Source organism: Pleurodeles waltl, chromosome 6 (assembly GCF_031143425.1).
Source record: "Pleurodeles waltl isolate 20211129_DDA chromosome 6, aPleWal1.hap1.20221129, whole genome shotgun sequence".
NCBI lineage: Eukaryota > Metazoa > Chordata > Amphibia > Caudata > Salamandridae > Pleurodeles > Pleurodeles waltl.
The window spans coordinates 471192809-471219826 of NC_090445.1; the positions used below are offsets into that span (position 1 = coordinate 471192809).

Genomic DNA, 27018 nt, shown 5'->3' on the forward strand with positions numbered 1-27018 from the left:
TGGCCAGATGCTTCCGCTGACCTTAATTTCCTTTTTATTAACTCTTTCCAATCCACACAGCTTGCCCCCTCCTTCCCAGCCCCTTTCCACCAGCCCCTTCCCCGCCCTTTCCCCCAGCTACATCAGTGAACATATTTCATTCCACAATCCCGACAGAAGGTTTATACGGTGGATTTAAACTATTTAATCCTGACCGACGTATCGTTTTACTGGAAAACAATAAATCTTCTTAAATCCTGCTTATTTTATAAAGGAAAAATGATAAGGAAATTGATTATATATTCTGTGTATTTTTCGTTTTTAATGTGGTTTATAAGGTGCTTACTGTGGGGAACTATTCTCACAAACTCTTTCAAATTACACAGTGACCGAGATGGCATCAGAAAAACCTGTGAAAACCTGTGAATAATTTGCTGATATCACACGGTGTGTCAGTGACAGAAATCGAGACTTGGAAGTCAGGCTTTCTTGATTGAGGAAACTACCCTTCCCCATTTCCTCCAGTTAGTTGGGACTGTACTTGACCTAGGAGAGGAATTCAGATATTACTACTACTGCTAGTACTACTAATAATGTCTTGAAATAACAGCATTATTCTTATATCCTGACTGAGTGTCGCTTGATAGCCCTACACCACAACAGTAGTGTTGCCAGAAGTAGTGGATGTAACAGAGCCTCTAAACCTCACCCGCATCAACCTACTCAGAGCGCTCAAGGCTCCCAGGTGCATGTGCGAGCACCTTGTCTGGTCAAGCCGCTTGCTTCAGTTCTAGGAATTGCTGCCCTGTTTTTTCAGTGGGTTAAGAGGACTACCTGTTCCACAATAAAAAGCAAATCCTTAACCTGATGACCTACTCACTCATGGACCTGGGAATATTGAAAGTTCGGCCTGATCCAGAGAAGTACTGGCATTATGGAGCCTCCACCAGGACTGGTTGAGGGGGTGAGGCCTCTGATACCAGTGAATATTTTGTGAGAGTGAGTAGAGGTATAGATAACCTATAAGGCTCCATCATTACCGATTAGTGATACTTTTCATCACACACCTGCATGTTTTTAGTGCCTTGATGAGGAAAAGTAGAGCTGAGTTTAAGGAGCTTACTGATGAATCATCCAGGCATTGCCACTTTGTCTCTCGTCCTCATTAGTTCCCTTAACACAATCAGCACTATGACGATTAAGGGTAGTGTTGAAAAGTGTTGAAAAGTTCTGGCTCCATCACTGTTTATGATCTCCACTACACACCAAAGCTGCGTGAAACGGTAGAACCCTCAAGTGCCTTTCCAATACACTGAAGGTTAGCGCCATATAGTCCATATCGTATAAATATGGTGTAGAGATTATGGCAAGGGGGATGGACGACAGCTGCCCCTTCACAGCAACACTCGTTGCTAGTGTTGAAAGGTAAATTATTCACCATACAAGATGAGTGGAGATTCGTCTTTATTCATCCATCACATTCCTCTCGCCTCAAGTATGAATTCCTAAACATTCTAAGTCAGACTCCAGAACTGTCAGCATGGAGTGCTCCAAAAAACAAGTTAAAAAGGGCTAGGGAAGGGGTGTACCATTAAAAGCAACTGACATACGACTTAAATATGAATGGACATGTAATATGATACCGTACATAGCTATTATGATATATATTTATATATATATATATATATATATATATATATATATATATATATATTATCATAACTATTTATCTTCAAGCATTTCACTATTGAAATATCGAGGAAAAGTAAGAAAAATTAGTTATGGAAATCACACAAATAAATTACCTTCAAATACTGCAACACTTGAATGTCTGTGTTTAAACACAACTTTAAATCTCAATATATTATCCCCTGAATACAAAAAATCACTTTCTATGTAATCATGTATCTATATATTTATTACTTTAGTCCTACTGCACAACAGAAAGAAAATAAACACTCTTTCCAATGCACTACTCTGTCCCACCCTATACCTCTCTCAATCAGTCCTCTCTCCCACTCTCTGACTCATCCCAAACCTCATTCAACTACTATGATCTCAAGATAACCCTTCCTGGACTCTTCCCTCCTCTCGCCTTCCTGGCTCACCCCAACTTTAACTTACTACTATAATCTCCCAAACAACCCTACAAATAATTTCCCTCATTTATCTCTCCTTAGACTGACCCCAAACCTCATTTGACTGCTGTGATCTCTCTAATCCCTTTCTACAGACCCTTCCCTCCTCCATATCTCCTTTACTCATTCCAAACCTCATCTTACTACTATGATCTCCCAAACCACACTTTCTAGACTCTCCCCTCTTCTATCCATCCATTATCCTATTCAATCCAACTATCAGACTCCACATGTCCACTGCTCAAATTAACTCATATTTCCCTATACTAATCCACCACTAATCCTTTTGGGTTCCGGAGTAGCGTGCTAGTCGCCGAAAAGCGCTTTGACACCTCATATATATACATATAACCTATATATGGATATAAGCTTCATAAGATTACAGCAGGTAGGACTTGGTTTACTGCACATTACTAGTAAGTATTCTGAACATTATAAGGAGTAAAGCACCCCAATTGTAGACCACAGAATATTTCAGATCACTTTTGAGATCTATTGCTTATAAATACACTCAGCCTGTGTTGTCTTGCCCGTGGTCACTGGTCCTCTCAGTGACTCGCAGCTTCCTCCTCAAATGCAACCGAGGGTACTTTATCCCACAGCTAATACTCCTGAGTCTGTAAACATCCAGCACATACATGTTTTCAAGGGCTGGGTGGTTCTCGCACATGCATACCTTTTGGGCAAGTGGGGGGTACCAACACTTAGGTGGTCATTACAACCTCGGCGGTCTTTTAACAAGACCGCCGAGGGACCGCCGTGCGGAAGACCGCCAGTAGTGGCGGTTTGCCGCTCGGCCTATTATGACCGTTGGCAGCTCTCCGTCCTTTTACGGACGGAGAGCTGCCAACAGCCATACTGGCTGGCGGCAGGGAAGTGGAGGTTGCTCCACCTCCACCACCACGCCAACAGAACCCCGCCCAGCGAATCACATCCTGTGATTCGGCGTGGCAGTGTTCTGTTGGCGGTGTGGTGTCGGCGGAGCAGCCCCCATGGCTCCCGTCCCCTCCCGGAGGATCGTCGGACTAGGTAAGTCGATCATCCGTGAGGGGTGGGGGGGTATTGTGTGCGTGTATGGGGGTGTGCGTGTGTGTATGTAGAGGGGGTGTGTGAGTGCGTGTATGCTTGAGGGGGTGTTGTGTGTTTGGGAATATGTGCGTGTATGTCTGTAGGTATGTCTGTATGGATGTGTGCGTGTATGTTTGAATGTGGATGTGCGTGTCTGACTGTGTGTGTGGATGTTTGCATGTATGTTGGTGTGTGTGCGTGTATGTGTGTTGGTGGTGCCTGCGTGCGTGTTGTGTGTGTATGTGTGATGTTATGTTGGGGGTCGGGGTGGGGAGGGGGGACCTGCCACCTTTGTGGGGTGGCAGGGGTGGTGGGGGGCGTAGGGGAGGGAGTCAGGGTGGGGGTGGGGGGATGAGGTTTGACCCTTATCAGTGCCAGGGAAGGAATTCCCTGGCACTGATAGTGCTTACCGCCATGGATTTCATGGAGGTTTCAAACCCCATGAAATCCATGGCGGTCAGCCGGGTCCAAATACCGCCGGTGGTATAGTGACGGCCGCCGGGCTGGAGACCCCGGTCTCCAGCCCGGCGGGCGGAACGGAGAACCGGCGGATGACCATGGCGGTAACCGCCGTGGTCATAATACAAAAAAAAAGACTGCTAGCCTGTTGGCAGTCTTACCGCCGCTTCTCCGCCTTCCGCCAGGGTCATAATGATCCCCCCTAGATTCTTAGAAAGTAAACTAGATGAATTAATACTCTGCCGCAGGGCACCAAAGTCTTGGTTAAAATATTTTTTTGATTGTGCTGTTTCATATTCCTGGTGGTAAGTAAGGCAGTGCTTGACACAAAAACATTCCACTAGTTTTTTATGAAAGCAAATTTCTGCAGGTAGTAATGTGTAACAGGAATGTTTGTGCATATTTGTTGTATTGCAATTTGTTATTGTAATTATGTCTTTTGTTTGTCTTTGCTCATTTGTACTGTATTATTGCAATGTGACGTTATGTTGCACTGTATTGCATTCACATTTTGATTGCTTTGTTGTGCTGATGCCTTATGTTTTTATTGTATTATTATATTGCCAAGCGTATGTTATTGTGTTATGTTATGTTGTTTACCTTAAAATTGTCAATCAATGCTGCTACATATCCAGCCAAATCAAGCAGCACTACCTTTAAAGTTCCTGCAACAAACAACCATTTACCATTGTCCAAGTTGAACAAATAGCCCTAATCCAGCTCTTCAGCTATTTACATTTTCAGCCCACAGTTGTGACACAGATCTTTCTTAAATTAGAAGTTTCTGCATCGATTTATGTAGGATGACCACTTCTATTAGGTCAGTGGTTCCCAAACTGTGGTCCGGGGACCCTTGGGGGTCTGTGAAGCTTTCTCAGGGGGTCATGACTCCTTAGAAAATTAAATAATATTAACAGATTAATAAAGTGTATATAAATAAAATGGCTAAATGTATAATTGAAGTTTTTAAAACGTCCTGTAAATGTGAAGGTATCTGAAACTGGCAGCTAAAAATGTAATTAGTATCCTCAGATTGATTTGTGGGAGCAGTGCAGGTGCATTAAACAGAATATAGTCTGGACGATGTGTGGCTTTCGCTTGAACTTAGAAAAGCTCCAACCTTTCTATTAAAATTAAAATTGTATTTTTGTATTTATATTTGTGTGAAAATTAAATAAAAGATGGTATCTGTATTTTTTGTGTATTGTTTAGAGGTTCAGGCTAGAGGTTGTTTAGGCTAGGGTCCCGGCTTTCAGTAATGACGCGGTGGGGAGGGGGGCCCACAGATTCCAATATTAGTTCAGTGAGGGTCCCCCAGTTCCAGTAATGATACAGTGGGGGTCCACAGAAGTCAAAAGGATGAAACCCACTGTATTAGGTCATTATATATAGTGTTACTAATTCTGGGGTTTTGTGTCATAGCCTTTTGCATTCTGGGTGCTGTAGTCCTGTTTAGCTTCCATTTAATTAAATACACTAAGACAGCATGAAATCAATGATTTGTAAGTTATACATTCAGGGCTGGAGAAAGTGTCCACAATGACCTGGTGTGAGGTGGTCATCGCAAGTTTATGTGACACCGCCCATGGACTCTAATTCTGTGCTAAACAGCACAGATCGCACAGGATACCATGACTGTTTTCAAAACGTTCCTGTATCATTCATTCAGTCTCCAAAACCCTTTCGTAATCAAAGTCACATTTTCAGTTGAACTCCTTGTTTTTTCTAAAGCTGCTCGCTAATTCATACCCCCGGGTTTCTTATTTACAAGCACGCGATTTTAAGAAGCAAAATGAAGTCCATCCGGATGAACCAGTAGGAAATTAGATAAGAACTGACAGACAGGAGCCAATGAATTTTACAAAATCTCACAAACATACTGAGCTCTGAAATATTGCTTTAAAACTGAAGCATGCGTCAGTTTTGGCACCTGACAGCCATCGAGAGGAGGGAAAGAATCGAGGCATATCTCAGGGAATTGTAAAAATGGAAATAATGAAAAAGGTAGGAAACAGCAAGGTAAAAAGTGAGAAACAAAATATTTTTTAAGTTACATAATCTTGTTTGCTCCATCATTAATCCAGAAAACTACATAAAACACTTTCGAAAAATCCTAGAACAACCTAGCTCGGTGGGTTCTGCGCCTCTGAGTGATCTATTTGTACACATCACTCCTAATTCATGCCCGAGTATAACCTCGTACTTGGTTTTAAATCTATGGAGGTGGGATGGCTCTGTATGTTATGGCACACACTTTCTCTACCTTTACCAAGCAATTCCTCATAGTGCTACGTCACCTTCTAAGAGCTGCTGCATGCGGTAAAACTCCTGAAATACACATCTTGGCCACTTGAGCCAGTAGGATGTTTAGCTACAGATGGTTAGCCGATTAACGGGGGCATGGGTTTGTGATACCTAAAGGGAGTGAATATTAGGAGTACAAACTGAACAAGCCTTGCATGCGCCAAACGTACCATCAATATTAACCGATTTTAAACCCCCTGTAGAATGCTGTATTTAGGTAAATAAGCAGACTAGAGTGAAGTTTATCTTTGTTTACCATCTCCATCTTCCAAAACTTTACCAGGAGCACAGTATAATGTAGGAAGAATGAGGCAGAATCAGCTTGGCAGGAAAGGCCTTCAATTATGTAAATCTGCTCCTTCTGTTATAAACACGGCCAGGAATGGGATTTGGTGACTCATTTTCTCGTAACATCGTCAGTATTTATTCAAACATGTTGAACGCTAGATTGATTTTTCTTTTTATGTATCTCACATGGGTATCTTAAAAATCTACATGGATATTAGGGTTATTTGTGTTACCTCCTGTGCCTAGTGCACAACTTCCAGATAAAACCTGCAAGCCACACCCACTGAAACTCAGACTAGAGAAAAAGTATCGGCCAAGGATGCCCAAATGCAATGTGTTTCATCCTGATCTGTTGTAGTTCATGATCAACTTCCTCTAAAATATTGAAAACAAATGTATATGTTCTTCTGTCTGCTTTTCATTAGACATGGCTACAGTCGTTCCATCTCTTTTTGCAGCACACGCGTGACTTTCTATCCTGGCCAGTCCTGAATAAAAAGGAAAACACATTGCTGGTTATTAGAGTCTATCAGGGCGATTTCAACTGCAGTATGTCAGGTTGCATCCTTTCCTACAGGGCGTCTGGCATGTAAGGTGAGTAACTTGTTGCCACTGCCAACATGACCAACTAGCCCCATGTCATCAAGGGCAATGTTTCCTAGTCGTGACTTTTTAGCCAACAGCAGGTTGCTACCTTGGAATTTTGTAGGCCTATATCTTATAATGGAGGAAACAAAACTACTAGTCCAAGCATGCTCTCGGGCTGTTGGTCAAAAGTGTGGACTTTGTAAAAGTACCCTGGATGACGTGTCCAGTTGAAAAGTTTGAATTTTCCATGATGAGTTGCTCAAAGATTTAATTTCTTTTCAACCTGTTTCTTTACAGATTTCTGCACTGCCAATAAAGCTCTTATATATCAGTTTCATTAATCTATTACCTCCAAATAAACGGGGAACGTTGGTTTCCAAAGAGCTCACCCAGGGTGCTTAATCTACATTACATACTCTGCGTGGGTGCGTCAAAACTCGGCTAGGACAATGACAGACTAGATGGGACTGGGGTCCTCACACAACTCCATGTTTCATTCTTGGGCCATGATTTTGCTGGTTAGGTCTAGTGCGCAATCGCTTCCGACCTGTTGTAAGTATTGTGGGCTTTTGACCATGCCCACCTCACATCCATCACTTTCACTCGCTCGTGTGCTTGCCTTTCAAAAATCCCTTGATGGTATTGGTAAATGCTTTATGTTTGTCCCACCTTGGGGCAGTTTTGTTACCGCCCTGCAGAATGACCCTGCTACATGGATTACTGCACAAGTGCCGATATGTTTTACTGTGATTGAACTCCTTTTTTCTTTTCTGTCTCTCCTTCGCACGCCATGGCACTTTGAAATGTCTCTCACTGCAGTCACCCAGCACCTCCAGCCCATCCCTCACTTTCGTGTGAGTACCTGCCTGCCCCAATACCCCTCTCACGTCGTTGCTTGTTACGAGGTAATTTCATGACATGTTTAAACTATAGCTGCAGTGTAAGCAGAACGACTTCATCCAATCCACCGTCTTTGCCCCGCCTTTACTTGAGAGTATGAGACTTGATGAATAGCTGTGAACTATAGTAAAATCCAGTACGTTTGCACACAGTGCACAGAGTGTTTTGACTTCTTGTACAGAACAGCACGACACACACTGAGACAAGGTTTGCAAATATATTCTCAACAATAAGCAGACGGTTCAGCAACAAGAGATTGTTTATTCATCTATCTAACCCCTATTTTGGGTACTGATAGCACAAGTCCAGGAAAGGTGCAAGACGTTTAGGCATTCCAAGCAAAATATAATTTTGCCTTCTGGAGCGCTCCTCAAAAACAGCAAAAGGCAATTTTCAGCATTATTCAGTAATTTAGCACTACAATAAGGTACGGTCCTACAACTGTAGTGTTAGTTTGCAGTATGGAAGCACTAACCCTGGTTTACTATTACACAATTAGCATTGACTGTGGGATACTAAACCCCTCTGGAAATATTGATATGTGCCCCGATGTCAGGTGAAATTTCAAGATACTTGTCAGACTATATCTACTCTGCAAAAACGACACTTTTCCCCATCCTAATGCCTTCATCTTGTATCCTCCCAGCCCCCCTCCAGTGCCAAAATGGCATGCGAACGGCCGGATTCCGGTTTGATGCTAAATAACAACATTTTCATTTTTGGCTGCAGTTAGAGGAAGAAGGTAAATGCTTTAGTTATATGCACAGCCAATAGAATTATGTGGCAGGAAAACACCAAATTATGAGGCAGGGTTGACCAATTTATGTGGCAAAAAATCCAGTTAAAAATGTAAAAAGCAAATAGCTCTAACTCAAGGAAATGCGAGACCCATTGCAGTGCTAATGCTTGTTTTGTGTGTTGCAAACACCACACTTCTTTATAGCCCTTGAACATTTCACAGTATTGTCAGCCTCCCCTTACGTAGACCAGGACTAGGGCATGAATCATCCGTTTTAACAGTGTTTGCTCTTCCCCGTGTGTGCATAAAGCTATCTTTCTTTGTTTGGCTTAGCAGGCACGTTCTCCAGATGGCCTCATGGTTTTAAGTGAGATTTTTGCCTTAGTCAGGGCTCCTCAGAACGCAATCTCGTCAACGAGAGCCAGACAGTTCTATATACATCAATTCATACTGTCCAGAGCAATAAATGTTCTATGGTAAATCACTGAACAAGGAAACGCAACCCCCACCCACAGAGACAAAACACCCTGTCAGCAGATGACAGGCCCTGCAAGACCTGCCTTTGACTCGCGCGCCACAGCGGATGTCGAGCATCTTCCATTACTCGGCGAATCCCGCGGTGATTGTCAGGCGACTATCAAGTGTGCATTGAGTAGTGGAAGCCTGAGCTCTTCAATGACGCACTGATAAATCAAAAGTCCGTGTGTGCTTTGGCAGACAGGACACGAGAGGAGTACTCAAGCATTTCACCCAAAACCTTCCCTATAGGCCTAATTACAACCGAAACACGACCAGCCAAGTGCTCCAGAAAGGGTGCCTAGGAGCACGGTGTGTAATGGAGTGCTTCGTAGCCGCATCAGACGTATAAAGCGCTATATAGATTCTAAAAAAACATACGCAATGGACTGCAAGCAACGGTAATAGCAGCCAGCGCAACACAAAAATTAAGTTCAGAGTTACAGAGCATATATTTCCTTTCTAAATCATATCTTTCATTCAAGATAGGGAAATGACCTTCCTTCATACGCACATTTATTACTCACCATCCAAACCTTTATTGAAAATGTTAAAAGCCTACACTGATAGATTTCCAGGGGCATACAAATTACAGACACGTCAGGAAAGTGTCAAAATATATAATTTTCCTTAAAGTGGCCTCAATGATTCCAAAATGCTGTGCTTCATCTTTGTGTAATTTGTTTTAACTGTGGAATTGTGCCATTGTCCCTCCACTGATACAAGCTATCAACTGTGACTCTTACTTCAATGTAACAGTGCACTAAGCCATATCACACCCCACAACTCAACACCGAACACATGCTGTCACAAGATATCACATCTGAAAAATGCACCATCAAATCATACTCCATAAACCTCACATCACAACACCAACATAATATCATACAGCACATTGCAGTGCATAACACTACTAACCACATCCTGTTACAACCACTTCCAACCACATTTCCTCTCCACATCACTAATACTTTCTACCAGGCCATATAATTTAGCCTCCTATGTTGCTTTACAACTCATTCAGCAAAACAATCTCAATATATACCCGCCCAGGCGACTACATACCAAACGTAGGGATAACACCTAACACCTGACAGCACCACAAAGCAATATATCTCACCACATTATTCAAAATGGCTACTTTACCGCACTACAATTTGCCATAATTCTCTATATCATTTTACAACCATCCCTATTACTTACTAAAGCTGTCACACTATTTCATATCTTGCCACATATTAGAATTAGAGCCTTCCTGTCATTACACGTGAGCTGACACCAATTGATGCACCACTTCAACTCACAGAACATCCTCCAAGACCACACCGCAAAACAAGGTATCACAGCACACTTCACAATAGCTCAAGACATCAAACTGCACACTTCAGCACACCATACCAGATCGCACCCCAATAACACATCTTTTCCTAAACAACTTTTGACATAAAAATAGAAAATACAACAATAGTACTCATAACTATCCTACACAGCACCGGATTTTGTCATACAACATCACACCACTGCAAATCATAACCCAACCATCAATATCACACCACACAACTCTGTGCACACACCCACAACCTTTCACTCACATGACTGAACGCACACACATTTGTTTTTGTCATACCACTCACCACCACACCAATCGCGCTTTTGTTAATCGTTAAAAGTATCCTAAAACATGGCACATAAGACTTTAAACCATACATCTACACAATCTATAATCAGTCACAGATAAGTTACCATTCCTTATAGCAACACGTGCCACCACATCACCTGCCACCTTCAAACAAATATTTCAGATTGCAATATACTGTCTCCCTCTGTACTGCACCATGCTGTGCCACATCACAGCCTATTGCACCACATTCCACTGTACAACACAATCATCACACAAAGGTACAGCTCCTTCCCACCAGTGCTTAATTTGAGCTTGTTTTTTCCGGTGCTGAGCACCAGCACTTATTTTTGAGGGCCGGGGCTTATTCTTATGCCTGAAGCATTTGCTGTGAGCAAAGGACACATATGGCAAAGGCGGAAGAAGGCAAAACGAAAAAGCGTCATAAAGGGAGAAAGTAGAAAGCTGCAGGATGAGCTGAAGGGGCAGGGGGTGGCCGTAAATGGATTGAAGAGGCCCGAGATGGCTTCAGGATTACACTGACTCAGTATTCAGTGCTGGCAGATTTAATTACAGCAGCCTTGTGTTTAAGAGAAGGGCTTTGAGCACCGGCACCTTTTTATTTACAAATTAAGCACTGCTTCCCACCCAATGCCACAGATGACTTCCTACAACATGATGCAACTCAAAAACTAACACTTTATTAGACCACATTACATCACAACCCTCGGCCCAAAAGCAAAGCTCACTTCTCTATTCAACATTGTCATATACATCAAACATCACAGAGCACTGTCACACATTCTCCACTTATCACCTCACATCACCACACAGACTAGCCGCACTAAACTGAACAGCAACATTTCTCATAACCCTGTGCACCACCAAGCAGCACCACACTTCTCAAGAGCAGCCTAGCATATTGTCCTTGTTAACCATACAACATACACCACCAGTCCACACCTCTCCTTACACTAACATACTACATCGTACCACAACACACCGCCCTTTGTGTTTAGGGGGTTTTACCATAAAGTCAAGTTAATAGAAAGCCTTTTGGTCCAGAGGTAAAGGTGCATGTACCCTGGTGGTCCTGGGCACAGGATAATGCGTCAGCTAGGAATACATGTGGTCTAGAGATACACAAGGCCATAATATAGAGATGGGAATGGTCTCTGAAACTTGTAACAATATGAGATGGAGACTCTGGACAGTGGAGCTCATATTTGGACAGGCTCGGGGTAGGAGATATATGCCAGGAAGGTTCTGCCCTGGAAACCTTCCCAGAAAAGTCATTTATCGGAGACACTAATGACTGAGACCTGGACTATTTCTGCAGTGTGCATAAAAATACTAATATGATGAAGTGTCGGGCTAAGCCAAACCTTCAGGTTCCACAGCCACCAACCTATCCCTTGCTGTGACCTCTTCTTTTCTGCACAGTTTCAATAATTGAAGATTCACGCTTAGTAAGACAAAGTACTCCAGGCCAAATGCCACAAAGACATTGATCAGATTGATAACTTTGCTCAATAACAATGTTAAAGATTCGGAGAAACTCAGAGACAGGGAACATGGAACAATAAATACCTGAAGACATGGTTCTGTTTTGCCAGGGAACCCTTGGAATAGGGAAGTAAACGTCGATGGGCATGGAGCAAGCAAACAAGACACAATGCATTGTGACAATAGGCAAGGACACATGATGATAGAGGAACTCTATACGAGAGACACAGTGGGCCTGAAATAACAGCCCCATGAACAAAAGCACAGGGGATTAGAGCAACAATTAGAAACAAATTATCAGAATTGCTCCAAATCCATCAAAACTACACAAGGACGAAACCTCTAGACACAGATCAGAATTAAACACCACACTATGATGACGGATATACACCCACATAAGTCATTTGTAGGACACAGATTCAATCAGGAATGATGAGGTGCTCCAAGACACCAAAAGTAGACAGTGGATCACAAGTTCTGAAAACCACTGTGACACGTCCCACTGAGATAACGTGTGACATGCAGACACTAAATTGCGTTCGGTGGAAGGTAATGAGGCCATCTTCTGCTCTCCCCTTTCAGGAACACCATCGTAGTTAAAACCACCACCTTGCAAACCACATTTCCCACACTCATTGCATATCATAGGATAGTCAACTGATCTCACTCTCACCCCAAACAAGACACTTCTGCAGGAAAATTTACGTTTCACAGATCTACTCTTCCACTCGGATTCCAAAGTCAAGTTATTAGTGAACAATTAAAAACTCTGTAACATAGCATAAGACATATTTCATTTAGGTCCTGTATCTTTTTACAATCAGTATTCATCCCAATGTTTTGCCCACTGGTGAAAGCTTTCTAAAAGCAAGTCACTGACCTGTGCTAAAATGACTAGTGTTACCAACCATTTGGAGTAGCAAGGTTCAAGGTGCCGAGCTCGAGGTACATGACACATACATTCAGGTACTCACATCTAGCGACACCTGCGTGTTTCTGAGCACTGCTGGTGCTTTCCCACTACAGCTTAGAAGGGCAGGCATCCCTTCTACAAGTAGTGGTTCTGAGGCTGCATTTCACACTGGCAGGTCAGATACTTTAAAATACCCCCACGAGTCTTTGTTTATGAACATCGTGCCAACATCAAAAAAGCAAAGACCCATATTTTCAAACTGTTCTCTGTTATTAGGATTTATGGACACTTGAAAACATGTGGTAGGAAGCAGCTACATTGGCAAGCTGTGCTCTCTAAAGGGCATATTTAAGAGCACCTAGCGCCATTCGAACGACACATTGACTACATTTTTTATGCTAATGTGGCATTAGAAGGCCAAAAACGCTGTGTCATATTTACAAAGTGGCGCAATGCATGCATTGTGCCACTGTGTAACCCTTTGGGCTACATTATGACTGCGCCCAGCATAATGTATGCAAAGGGAGCGTTCACCCATTAAGGGGCCAAAACAAATGGCGCAAAAAAATCGAAGAAATTTCTTTGCGTCATTCTTTTCCGCACTTTTTACGCCTGCTCGGAGAAGGCACTAAAAGGAGGCTTCCATTGGTTACAATGGGCCTCTGGGTGCTTTGCAAGATTAGCGTCAACATTTTTTACGCTAATCCTGCAAAGCGCCGGACTAGCAACAAAAATTCTGATGCTAATCCCCTAACTACCACCATGGTGCGCCGTATTTAGAATATGGCGCACACATGGTGGCGTAAAGGGGGCGCTAAAGGGGCAAGAAAAGTGGCGCTGCACACTTTTCTTAAATATGCCCCTAAGTGTCTGAGATGCACATATATAAGCAGAGGTAGTCGAAGCATGACATCGCCTCGGGCTTTAGAAACCTTTACATGGAGTACAAATCACACTGGAATGCATAACATGGATCAGGGAGTGAAGGAATCCAGAGGTAATTTTATAAGTACACCAAGTTATGCATTGTAATGAGATTTACAAAACGGAGGCATAGTCTGTTCAGAGCTTTCTTTAAGTGTCCATGTTTTGTCTATAAAGGTATGCGCTCGTGCACTTTGCTGTATGTGGCTGCCAAGCTCCAAGTATGGACCAGGTTCTGTAATCCCGGAGCAAGTGATGACAGAATATTGTGCAACTCTTAAACTTTTCAAGAAAAAACTTTTAGCTCTGTAGCTGAACACCAGGGCTATGTAGACCATCTTATTTGGGCTTGCACTCTGTTCTTTTCTGACATTCTTCAGGAAAGTAATTGCTTTGTATTAGACTGAAGGTGAAAATTAATCATTTACCTAGCTTGGTCCCTCTTTTTCATAGCTGGGGTTCCCCTTCATTTGTAAAGTCAGCGGGACTCATGCACACTCACAGGGAGCATAGCTACATCTCATCACAAAGTTGTACTCAGTCATGCTTGGATAACTTTCAATTACAGGTCGGAGTCGGTGATTCTTGATATGACACGATGTCATTGAGTAGGACTGCGTTCGATCAGCATGTGCCTGAGGTCATATGCACTCCTAGTATAGCTTTGGGGCTGCCTGGATGGTACAAATCAATATGTTTCTCATTCTTGGACATCTTCTGAAGACCAAGGAGCTCCAGCGGCATACAAATGGCAGCTTCCAGGCAGCTATTTGTTTAGGAATTCTTAAAATGGGGAGGTAAATCACAGCAAAATAAGCATAATTGCTACAGCCCGTTTTAAAGATCAATATATTCTGATGCTCAATTTCAAGGAAATATCTTCTTTCATTTTGGCACAATTCAAGAATGAAGACTTCTTGTAGTTTGTAGATTCTTCACATATGGTGACAGAAGTGGGATATGTTGCAAATGCATCAACACTTTTAGTCTCATGGGATATCAGAAATGTAACCTCAGAGTTTGGCCACAAAAATTTGGTGTATGTCATGGATGCAAATCCATGATGTGGAAAATTGACAAATAAAAATGTCAAAAGTGCAACAGTGCTGCAAGGTGCATTCACCTGTACAGATACTAATGCTGCCTATGTGCGTAATGGCACATAGCTAGATAATTTTAGGTAAATACAATTCTGCAATCCACTGAGGTGAGATGGTGAAAGAATGTAGTGGGTCAGTATTTCACCTGAAGATGGAAAGTACAATTTCTTTTGTTTGATCCAAGAATTATCGCAATATTGACTAAATATGTAGCACGCAGCACAAACTGGATCTTCTCCTGGTGTTTACATTTAATATGTTATTATCCAATGAAATGGTACTCATTTCTTTGACTATGGGAGGGTCAGCTTCTGAGTTGAATGTTGGTCCTTCAAGTTGCATCTTCTCTAGGACTACTCTTCATTATAGGGTGTCATTTTACTTATGGCTACTTCTTCTCTCAATGAAAGAAGATGGCGCAGCATCAACTCCTGTTGGCCTGTTACTATAAGTCACCAACGTTTTTACATGTCCATGACTACATATTCCACATTCCTGTGAGAGTATGTTGCTGACCCTAACCACATTGCCCACAAACCGTGGAATGCTTTCTCACTTGCTCATCAAGGAGCCATTGTTCAAGCGCTGGAAGTCAACTCGCTATTATGAAGGGCTGCCATTGGATCTGCGGTCACTGGTGTTAGCCAGCGGGTGCTACACGTTCTGATTGCACATACAAACACCAATGCTTTGGACCTTCCCCAAGTTTTTTTCTTTTAATCTTCTCTAGAGATGTGTGGACTTGCAGTTACATGCATGTCCAGATCATTCACCTTATCCACTATAAACAACACAAGCCGGCTAAATGTAATAAAAAGGCACCTGGATTCTGCTCCGAAGACGGATACCCTTTCGTGACCATACTATAGTGTTATGATTATTTCAGGATATAAATGTGCAGCCTTGTTCGTTATGGCTCCCACCGCGGCGACAGATTCTTCATGCAAACATTTCTGACCCAGATCTTGTTGTCGTCGACTCCAGGCTCCCACCTCTACACATAGACATAAAAAGGACTGAAGTGACACCCACTCGAAGCTTCTGATCCTATGCGCCCAGCACCCACTGGTTTGCCTCATTAACAGCACAACCTGCTCCCTTGGTCTGAATAATTAACAAGCTGCAATGCGGGCACCACAATGGCAATGGGCACGGCGCTGCATAGGCAGACACTTCAATCCCAGTTCAGTCATCATGAATTAGGGCCCGTTTCACATTGGCCCAATTCCATATAATGCCCCCAGTAAGGTTATCATTTGGCGTCGGCCCAAGAACCACTATGGCCTTGAACCGCTTGGATGATCCTGTGTGTTGACAGTGAACCCTGCTACAATAATAAAGTAATTTATCAGAAAATAACTCATTTTTGAAGGTGTGAAATCTTAACACAAAAACCCACAACGTCAAAATTAGGTATTTAATTGGGTTGTGGTGTTCTTCTCAGTTCTGCCACTTGCAGTTCCTCCTTAGTACTCAACAAATATCAACCCTCTGTTTTCCCCCAACCTCTATTCATTCGCTCTATGGCTTTCAGTGTCTAACTAAGCAATTCCTTATTCCAGTGACATTTCCAAACCCTCCATGCCATTCTGCGCCCGTCACCAGGAAAGACAGAATTTGATTTACTGCTGCTAGACTGGGACTTGCTGTGCTTGCATCTCACAACCTTTTCATAATAAAACTTCTTGCCATTTTTACCCTTTTCGCTTCGATTCTTTTCCAGCATAATAGGCTACTTAACATCTCCTTGTTCCTGCTACATCACTGTCCCCCCATAAACCGTTTCACTTTCTCATGGCTCTTTAAAGGCACATATAGGAAGAAATGGTAAAGCCGGAGACTAGGGAGAGCCCCTACCTAATACACTGGATAGGGGAATGGGCAGAGCACGGGGGACAGTTGTCAATCTATGTAAATTGGAAATGCATTCGAATACATTAGAGGGCAGGCCTGAAGCTTACAATGTTTACTTACTTTCTGCTATATTTCACTTTCTCTTATCACAAAAAGAGCTATGAGCCTCGTGTAGGATGCATTACTGCACCTGCCCCCGAAAAAGCACTACTAGACATTACTAGTAGTAAAGGATCTGCGTCTGGCAGTGTACATATTGTGACTCCTTGCAACTCACAAGGTAAAGGGAGCATGAAGGGGGTTCTCTCCTTCCTTGTTACTTGCAGGAATATGTGGCAGTGTGTTGCCACTGCTGATGCAGTTGTAGACCACGTGAGGAGGAACGGGGACTCGGCTGGGACTTTTGCTCCCTTCCTCCTCAACCAGGCTGTCAGTTCCTCCACAAAAAAAAAGAAAACTAAAGATAAGACCTTTGCTAGATCAGCAGGAATCCACTCAGTGCAGGGGTTTCCGGCTTTCCTTCCCTGTCTCTGTGTGATATTAGCCCTTCACATGCTGCTCGTGCAAACGGCGCAGAAATCGTGTGACACACAGTGGCATTGTGTGAGTTGGCAGGTCTAACATCTCAAACCATTGATGAAATACCTAGACCTGAATGCTGCTGGTAATGCATTTGCAAAGTGGAACAGTTGTATAATACTCTATCAAAATCAATACTATTGACCATCAAAATAATTCATCCGCTACATCACCTACCACTGTATTGCATACTAAGTATTTATATACTGTCAATCCACAGCTACTTGAGTAGACTTGCTATACTATGTAGTGGTTAAGACAGAGTGGCTGTAATACTTTTGCCATGCAATGTGACACGCCATATAGTGAGGGTTTGCCACTAGAGGCTGGCAAGGAGGGACAGCCCTACTTTGCCAATGACAGCCTTGACCTGCGGGGTGAGAACTCAGAGGTCTCTTTAATGGCGGGGGGCTGCAGTGACAGCAGTTTGCAAATGTGAATTCAGGAATGCTGGTCTGAAAGACTTTATTATTAAAATTCACAAAGGGGATCCTGCTTCTTTAATAATAATGAGCCAGGGGTTGCGTACAATCTTGGTGAATTTCACTTTTGCACCAAGAAATATCCTCGCGTCACATCGCATAAGGGTACATAAACAGTACCTGAGATGAGACCTTGCACTACTTAATTAGGGTTTACATGGGGTGAAAACACTCCACGCATCAGTGCGAAGCTATGTTTGCAGTAGGGAGGCAACTTACGGATGCCACAGCTAGATTTGTGCCTGTTTGAAGGGGTCACTTCTCTGGGTGTGGGGGCTGTCCAGTGATTGAGGTCACATATAGACTATTGATTCCTGTTCTGCTCCCACACCTGGAGTAGTATGTCCGGTTCCAGAAACAGTCCTCATCTGTAATGTCGAAAATACTGGTGTTCATATCCGAGGCAACGCATCCAGTTTCAGTAAGGACAACCCTTTAGCTTTGTCCACTGTATACGCATGGGCCCAAGGCTTAAGACTCAAAGTGCACCATTAAAATCCCTAATTGGATAAAGCTGCTCGTGGTAACATGGCAGATGACAACTCCACCCCATCATCACGTTCAGTGCATTTCAGACAGCTGACCTCGTGGGGCCCTGAAGGGGGAGGGTACATCTGGACGTGGACACATTCATTTTGCCTTCTGTCTGCACAGCCGCCATTTGTCCCTCATCAGAAGCAACAGTTCCTCTCCAGGGAGGAAAAGGAGGCCAGATTAGTGCATTTTTCTTCATTCGCAATGATCCATTATTCTCCAGGTACTCTGCTGAACCTAATGCATATCATTCACGAGGCCTCCAGTACCCTCCATGAACCCTCACGTACCACAGAATGATTAAAAGGAGGCTCATTTCATGGAGAACGTCTGTATTTGCCTCCACGTTGCTCTCTTGTAAGACATTTTTGAGTCAGCTCTTACCATCTACTTGTGCACCTAGAAGACAGGCGCCCACAATGCTGATTTGGTCATAAGGTAAATGCAGCCCATCAGGTGCTACACATATTATGTAGGCAGAAGGAGCACGACATAATTTGACATAATTTTCAAGTGGCCTTCAGCATGCCGAGTAACGCTACTGTCTGTGTACTGTCACTGTGCCAGACCCTAAAGCATTTTAATATTTTCGTGAACAGCCTGTAATACCTACGTTTGTTTAACAAAAGTTTTGAAAATAAAGTTTTAGAATGGGTTGGTTGGGTACCCATCAAAACAAGCATTTGCATGCAAATAGGTCTGGCACTGGAAGCCAATTGGCTTTGTCAATGCTTATTTAGTTTGCTCATATTTTTTGTAAAGCGTTATCATTGGGGGACCTACTGGTATTCAAAAAAATGACTAAAAGCCAAAATGTTTTTTATCAAAAGCACAGATTGCCAGAGTAGTGCCTGGCACTGATGGGAACTACTTTGTCAGATGATGTGCTCCATGTAAAGGCAGAACACCATTACTCACAGAGAGTTTTGCTATAGGTGAAGTGGGCTGAGCTATCGCCCCACGCTGTAAACTTTAGAGGGTGGGAAAAAAACATGAATGGCACAATGAAAGACTAATTGATGAAGGGGGCTAGATGGAGGCCCCTATAAGTAAATATTTTATACATATATTTTTAGTATAATCAAAAAGTCTTGGCTAACACCAGACCTAACACTGCTAGCTGCCTATTATGGTCTGACCTATAGAGGGTTTCAGATTATCCTGGAAAGCAGAAAATGTGGCCCAATTCAGCGGAGAGGGGCATCAAAGGGTTGCTAAGTTAGGGTAGAAAAAATGTTTGCACTGATTCGTTGCCTGTTCATCTGTGGACATACAGCTCATACCCAATCCGTACCATCCTCTTGATAGTCTGTGTTAACACCAGTCGGCGTAGGGAAGAAGGTGTCCCTGAAATGTGTCCCCTGACAAGTGGAGCATAAAGCTCCTCACAATAGTGCTTTATACATCTTGCGTCTAAATGAGAATATGTCAGAACTGATTGTGATTTGATGGACAGCTATGTCACTTTCAAAAGGGGCAGTTGTTTAAAGCCCTTTAAGGGGATGACTTTTTAGCCGGGTGCAGAAATGAATCTGCAAGATATGTTTTGCCTGGAAAGGAATCAGTTGCTTGACATTTTCAGTTTTTTTGTTTAATTTCTATTTGTTTAGATTCATGGGCATGGCCTTCACACCTAATGATGGAAAAAGATTGTCTCAGTGGAGAGACCGATAGGGCAACTCCCTTGGACCTTTCCTTCAGCCTTGCATTTGCATATCACCAGCACCCTATTGCTATTCTTCTTTCTCCCTTTTGTTGCATGTACCAAGTGCCGTAGGGAAGCAACTACTTCCAAGGGCACACACACTGCAGAGGTATGCCCCAAGGCTATGTGTCCTTGTAGTGACAGGAATATGGACAAAACTCAGGACTGATTGAGTAGGTGAAGAGGAGACTTTGGAGGAACCCTACTCCATAAGACTGCCACGGGGCAGAGTTCCTTGGCAATATGACTAGCGTGCTGGGTTTATTTAGTGGATTCCATGTGGCGGCCATTTTGGGATAGAGGATGGATGTTTCAATTCCAAGGTCAGCAAAATGTCGGGCAGTGAAGGACAAGTGTATTATATGTTATGCACATTTGTATAATACATGTTTGCCATTTGTATCTTCCTGTAGTACCATAGTCACAGGTCAAAGCGCTTGAACGCTCAACCTAAAAACCGGCCCATCAGATCATAAAATAGGCCTACAAAACAAAACAAAAATCAGCCCACACACTGACTTATCAGACCAGCCCCTCGGGCACTGCCTGATTGCCTGATAGGCCAGTCCGACCCTGTGGAGTACTAGTGTTTGATTTGTATATCGGTCTATTCACAGCCAACTTGAAAATAAGAGGCTGTCCCTACTTCAAGGAAACCGGTAACTTGAGTAATATTATTCTCCCTCGTCCATTTATAGTTCTGTAGATAAATATTTTACTATCTATGTTTAACTTTAATGATATCCAGTTCAAGCACTTTCTAATAATTCCACTCTTTGAAGCCTTAAAAAGACTCTGAAGCAAGAGAAGTAACAGTTTTGAATTCCACTCAGGCTGCCCTTGAACTGACCTTGAACCCCAGAACTGCATTATTTCAAGGTATGATCCTTTATGGTCCCAGACAGTAGAAGGTAAAGTGAGTTTAACATTTACATGATTCAAATCACATTCCTGCACATTTTCTGCTTCACTTCTTTGTATAAAAAAATATCAAAAATAAAAGTTACTAATAGATTGCTGTAACTGTATGATTTTGTTAGAGTATGGGGTTAATGTACGGATGGTTTAATTAGTTATTTATTGTTCTTTCATTCGTTGTAGCATTTACTTCTCAGATTTAGCACTATTCTACAATACATATAATAATGAGATGTGTATATAGTGATTCACAGCACGCAGCACACCTGCCGTTTGTGAACACTAGAAATAATAAATTGTTATGTTTCCCAGTTTTTAGTAATCAATTCACCCACCACGGGAAACTGAGCCTGCCTTGCTGGGTTTCAATCGTCTAGATCTTCTACTCACCGCATATGTCAGCAGAGAGCGTTCAACTCACAGTGCCATCCTGAGGATTTTTATTTGATACAGTATTTAAACAATATAAAGTACCCAAAGCTAACGGTTCGGGGCAGTTTTGTGATTCCCTGTCAAAATCGTCGGCGTAGGTGTTCTGCCTCTTTAAGAATAGTTAGGGCAGCCGTCCAACTGTCATCAAGCAAGAAAAAAAACTCCAGACAGCGATCGGATTCCAAGATGAAAGGAAGCACACCAAGGGAGCCCGAGGTTTCTCCTCGACAGGAAACCCCAGAGAAGTTTGACCCCAGAGCTCTATGGGAACCAAGTTCCATCTCATTATTCTTCCATAGGCCGCTGCAGACAACTGACGGATAGTATGAAGCCCCCCGCCCCCTCCAACCTCATAAATAAGATGGAAGTGCGTGTTCGGGGGTGGTTAGAGTGACTGCCAAACTAGTCAGGGTCATTCAGTCTCAGCTTCCATAACACTGCGCTTCAGGTACTTTAGCAAAATGGTCTGTACTTATTCTCTAAAACGTTGCTTTATTCACATGCTCTTTTTTGTCGTAAAAAGAAGGGATTACTTTGAGAGTATATTTTTAGATAACAGAAGGTCTTTTTTTTTGGTCTGGCTACAAGCAGTTTTAGTCTGTACTATTTAATGCTAAGGCAGTAAAAATGAACTTAGAGGCTCATTCTCAACTTTGCAGAATGTTAAAGAGAATTTTTCATATAGCAAGAAAGGAAGGCCTGACTCTGTCTGATAGCTGCCCTTACTATAGTTTTACTCCTTCCTGCCCGAGCTCCATAAAGGACAGTCTACTTGTATAATCAACAGAAAGCAGCCGTTCTTTGTTTAAACCACAGGATTGCAAGATCCGCTGGCCCAGCTAGTGACAAAAGTAGCATAGAGCGTACACCAGAAGCAACCCCGGACACAGAGTACCCCTGTGCCTCCTCCACCAAGGGGCAAAGCAAGGGCTTCCTGGGCCATAACTCAGCCAAGGTAAGTAGCAGTCGTGGCTCGCGTGGGTTGCAGGGGGTGGGCGGCGCAGGAGGGTGTGTTAAATCTTTTTTTTTTAAACAAAAAAAACTTACCTCCGGGCCTTGGCACCGCTGCGCTGCACCACCGATCCTCCATCTCCTCACGGGCTCCCAGCCTGCCCTGCGGCCAATCCTGATGCTGCTCAGAGCAGTGTTAGCGTTGGCTGGGAGCACCCAGCCAGGGCGTTCCCAGCAGACTGGGAGCCTGTGCCTGGTCTCTCCAGCCCGGCAACACAGTGCTGGGCTGGAGAGTGCCCTGTGCGCAAGTGTGTTTGGCCGGCCCGAGACAGCCGGCCAAACATACATGCGCACTGAGGGAAGTGTACAGTGCACTCCCTTCGTCCCTGTCATCCCCAATGCCCCGCCCCTTTTTCCTTTCATTGTTAAAGGAATTGCAGCGGTTGCTGCTGGGGGGGGGTGACATTCTTTTGCCATAGCGGAGGAGCCGCCACTGGTAAGTAGACCCGTGGCCTCAGGTTTGGTTCTCATAAACAGTGTTACTGGGTTGCAATGGACAGCTCACAATACTAGGCCCAGTCATAGCTACACGTCTACTTCCACTTCAGATATATTGCTCTGTGCTAGAAGCCTGCAGGTCAACAGAAAAAACAATGCTTGCAGATGGGTATGGGTGTCTTATAGCTCCCAAGCCACATGTGAGACCTTTAGCCAGTATTAGTATTTATGTTATACTTATCTTGTGCTGGGCCTTGTTCACTTCTACTTATAACATTGAAGCTAAATTGCAAATCCCTCAATGCAAAGTGCTGCTGGCTGAAAAGGTAGGACTGACTGCTGCTATGTTATCGGCTGCTGGTATGTTATCACACAGGCTATTGGCAGCTGTGAAAGTTCTATTCTAAAGTAATACAATACGACAAGCATCAAGTATTACCATCATATTCAAGGTATTTAGTGTTGCAATGAGCTAAGAAATTATAGAGACAGCTGTTTGCTGGGAAGTAGGAGGGTCTTATGCTGTCCTTTGCCCACTATCCATCATCCGTGTTCCTGGATTATCCAGTTTCTGTGTCCTGAATTCAGTGAAGCGGAGGTTTGGTAGAAATGTGGATCAGATGTTAATGGAGGACAGCAAGAGAATAAGAAGTAAATTGAAAAGAAAAAAGGCAACAGGTACCCTCCAGGTCCTCCTAAGATGAAGAAAGTGCTAAATCAACAGAATTCCTTTGCAAACAACCTCTTGTATCAAGGAAAACCACAACCCCCTAGAAAGTTACCACCATGTATCTACCTCAAACAAATACATAAAGGAATAATTTATGCAAACCACAGGTATTGTCCACGTCTCAAAATTGCACAAGACTGGGCCTAAATGGCCCCCTGTCTAGACATACCACGTAACTTGGTACCCCTTATTTAAAAAAAGAAGTACAAACAAGTTCAATAATGTTCAATATCAAAGTTAAACAAGCATTAGCAATCCAACGGGTCTCGCGTTTGCTCGTGTTTGAGCTAATAGCGTTGTAAACTCCTAACCGGACTTTTCACTCGTAATGAAACCTATCGGCAAAAGTGCAATTATGTATGTAACCGGAAAAAGTGCAATTAACTGTGTAACATGGTCGATATTATGCAAAGCGCTTGACTTCTGCCAAGCGAGATCGCACTTTGAAAATAGAGAAAAAGTAGTCCACGAACCGGACGGAGAACATCGAGCCTCGTATGTTTTCTGTACTTGGTCGATGCGCTCGACTAGGGCTTACCACCGGAAAAGGCATGACGTATGCGTGCCTTCCACTAATGAAATCAAGCAGATTCTAACAGGCAAGGCCACGAACCAATGAAAGACACTGACATGACATAATTTAATTCACCACTAGATAGTGGAGGCAATGCTTCAGTTTCCTCAGAGCACAAAACTAACCTGATAACTCATAAAATGTCCATACCTAATAACCACTGGATTTACCATTAAGTTTGGGTTATGGGTTCAACGCCTTGTTAGTGGCAGTAAGTGCTATATAAATACATTTCAATACAATGCTTTTTATTAGCATTATTGAGGAAGGTGGGGGTATCATAATTCACTGGAAGCTTTGCATCTTGAAAGTCATGTCCGCTCCCCATATCAAAAAATGGTAATAAGTAGCATATTACACACTGTGCATCTGCATATAAACTATTTATACACATTTACTAATAATAAATGTATTACTGCAATAGAAATACCAGATTCCACTATATGTACTGACCTTTGGTTCCAAGAACTGCAAACAATGGAAATATTATGCAGTGTTGCACAGGCAGGGGCCCTCTCCATCACAATCAGAGACTAACTGTGCAAAAGAGCACAAGACTTGACCATTGCAGAATGACCAACCGCCAACCCTGCACATTTTGATAAGGTGCTCTGAAGAGTTCAGTTCGGCTGCAGCCTGACAGACATAGAGATGGTGGGCTGGACCTCTGAGGCCAACCTTCCCCTTGTGTGCATGCATCTGCTTGAATATGGGCTTGCTGAATAATCTGATTCAGTGAGCCCCTATGGTACCGTGAATAAACTTGTTTTCTCTTACATTTTCAACAAAGCCTGACTGGCCGTACCGGCCAATAGGCTGGAAAGATGGGGACCACTTTTGTTACTGGGGTGGGTAGTGATTTTGTGGCAGCGCAGCAATTTTAAAAGCACTGCAGAGTCCGTTCTGATTCCCACAATTTTCAGGCAACAATAAAAGTGTCACCATAACTCTGGTGATTAATGTATCTGCTAGAGAAAGATAGGGTTTTGTCTAGTAGCAGTTGTGACTCATCTAAAGTAGTGCAGAGGGTTAATATACCTGCTGCAAAGAACATGTACTATACAGAACAGTATTGTATGTGCTCAGTGGGATACTGCTTTTGTAATATAGATCCTTTTGTTACCGTGCAGTTCATTAGTTTCAATCATAATCTAGCACAGTGAGCTATAAACTGCAATCAAAGAGCTGAATCCAAACTGGGTGGTACAGGTTAGAAAGTTACGTTTTTTCCCAGCCTTTGGTTGTCCTAATTTTGATAACAAATGGTTTGTTAGGGTAAAAATAATTTGCTATCAGTAAAGTAAACCCTAAACACTGTGTTACGTGTGAATCCTGAGTTTATGTTTCCGAGGACCAAGTACACTTAAAAAATGCCTCCCAGTATGGATGGCATGTGGATCCTACACCTTGTAGTCCTCTTTGTCTTATGTAACATTTTCGACACACTGGTTTACACACGTGATTCATTGTATTTGTATGTGTTATAAAGTGTTCTGACACCCTACACTGGTAAGAGAGGCACTATAAAACAAATGAAATACATGTGAGAGAGGAGCTATGGAGAGATGAGAGAGGGTGATGGGCTTACCTTATCCTGGTGCACTGTAAGGTCATCATTTACTAGGCTCTAAAACAAACCTAATGTATAAGAAACTAAATGTTGTACAGTGCATCCCTTTTACCTTTTTTCCCAAATTGTCTTCTGGACTCCCAAACCCCACTGTAGTGGTCAGGCGAGCTCGCTGTGTACTCTATGGGGCCTACTCTGGACAAAATCTGCCAGGGCTGCTTTGGGTTCCCCGCCAGAGTCAGACCTAGAGCTTGTAACATCTCACCAGCACTTAGAGCTCGGGAGGCGCACCTAAGAGGGGCCGTTTACCGCGCCAGCTGCAGGCCTACTACAGAGTGGGTAATTACACGGAGCGACCCGCCAATCGCTCCCCGCTTTACCTCCTCTGCACTGCGCATCCCTCCCCCTCAAAACCCCTTCACCCCATTTGTCTGCGAGGCTTGTGACAAAGCGAGATAAATAGCATGTTTAATTTTCAATGGCTGGCTGAGTATAATCTGCGCCCATTATCCATCATGCATCGGGCTGCTGCCAGGAGCCCCATGTAGTCCGCTATTTCTGGAATTCAAACTTTTCCATAATAAGTAACAAACAAACCAGAAAAGGCTATTTTTGCACTGCTGCTGTCTGAACAGATTTTGCTTTCTTTGTACGTGGAGCACAAGGCAGCAGTGGCAGAAAGTATTTGCGAAATCATATTCGCTGGCAAGTCCGAGGTGCTGAGGTACATATTTTACCTCCAAATAAATCACTGTTGGTCTTCACCAAAGCAAAGCATTTTGGTCTTGAAATATAGCGAACCCTTTCCAAATATCATTTGCCCCAAAGCGTGCCAGATGGTGGAAAGTCAGACCCCACGGATATGGTGTCTGCTCTCGAGCAATATCTGTAGGGGCATATTTATAAACCCCTTGCGCCGCTGTTACATCACCTTTTGTGACGCAACGGTAGAGCAAACCTTGAACTCATGTATATCCGGCCACGCCACTTTGCAAGGGTTTGAATGGCCTCATAGATATGGAGTAAAGCAAGGCAGCGCAAATCATTGCGTTGCCTTACTCTGTGCTAGGTAGGCGTTCCATGGACATTGCAGTGGATGTTCCCAAGCAACACCCATGGATTTTGATGCATCCCCAGAATTAGAAGAGCTT

General features: G+C 43.2%; 1 protein-coding gene across 1 annotated transcript in view; it reads right to left on the minus strand.

Moving 5' to 3' along the window:
• Positions 1 to 27018, minus strand: part of PLXNA2 (plexin A2) — a 473762-nt gene that overhangs the window by 375472 nt on the left and 71272 nt on the right. The window lies entirely within an intron of this gene.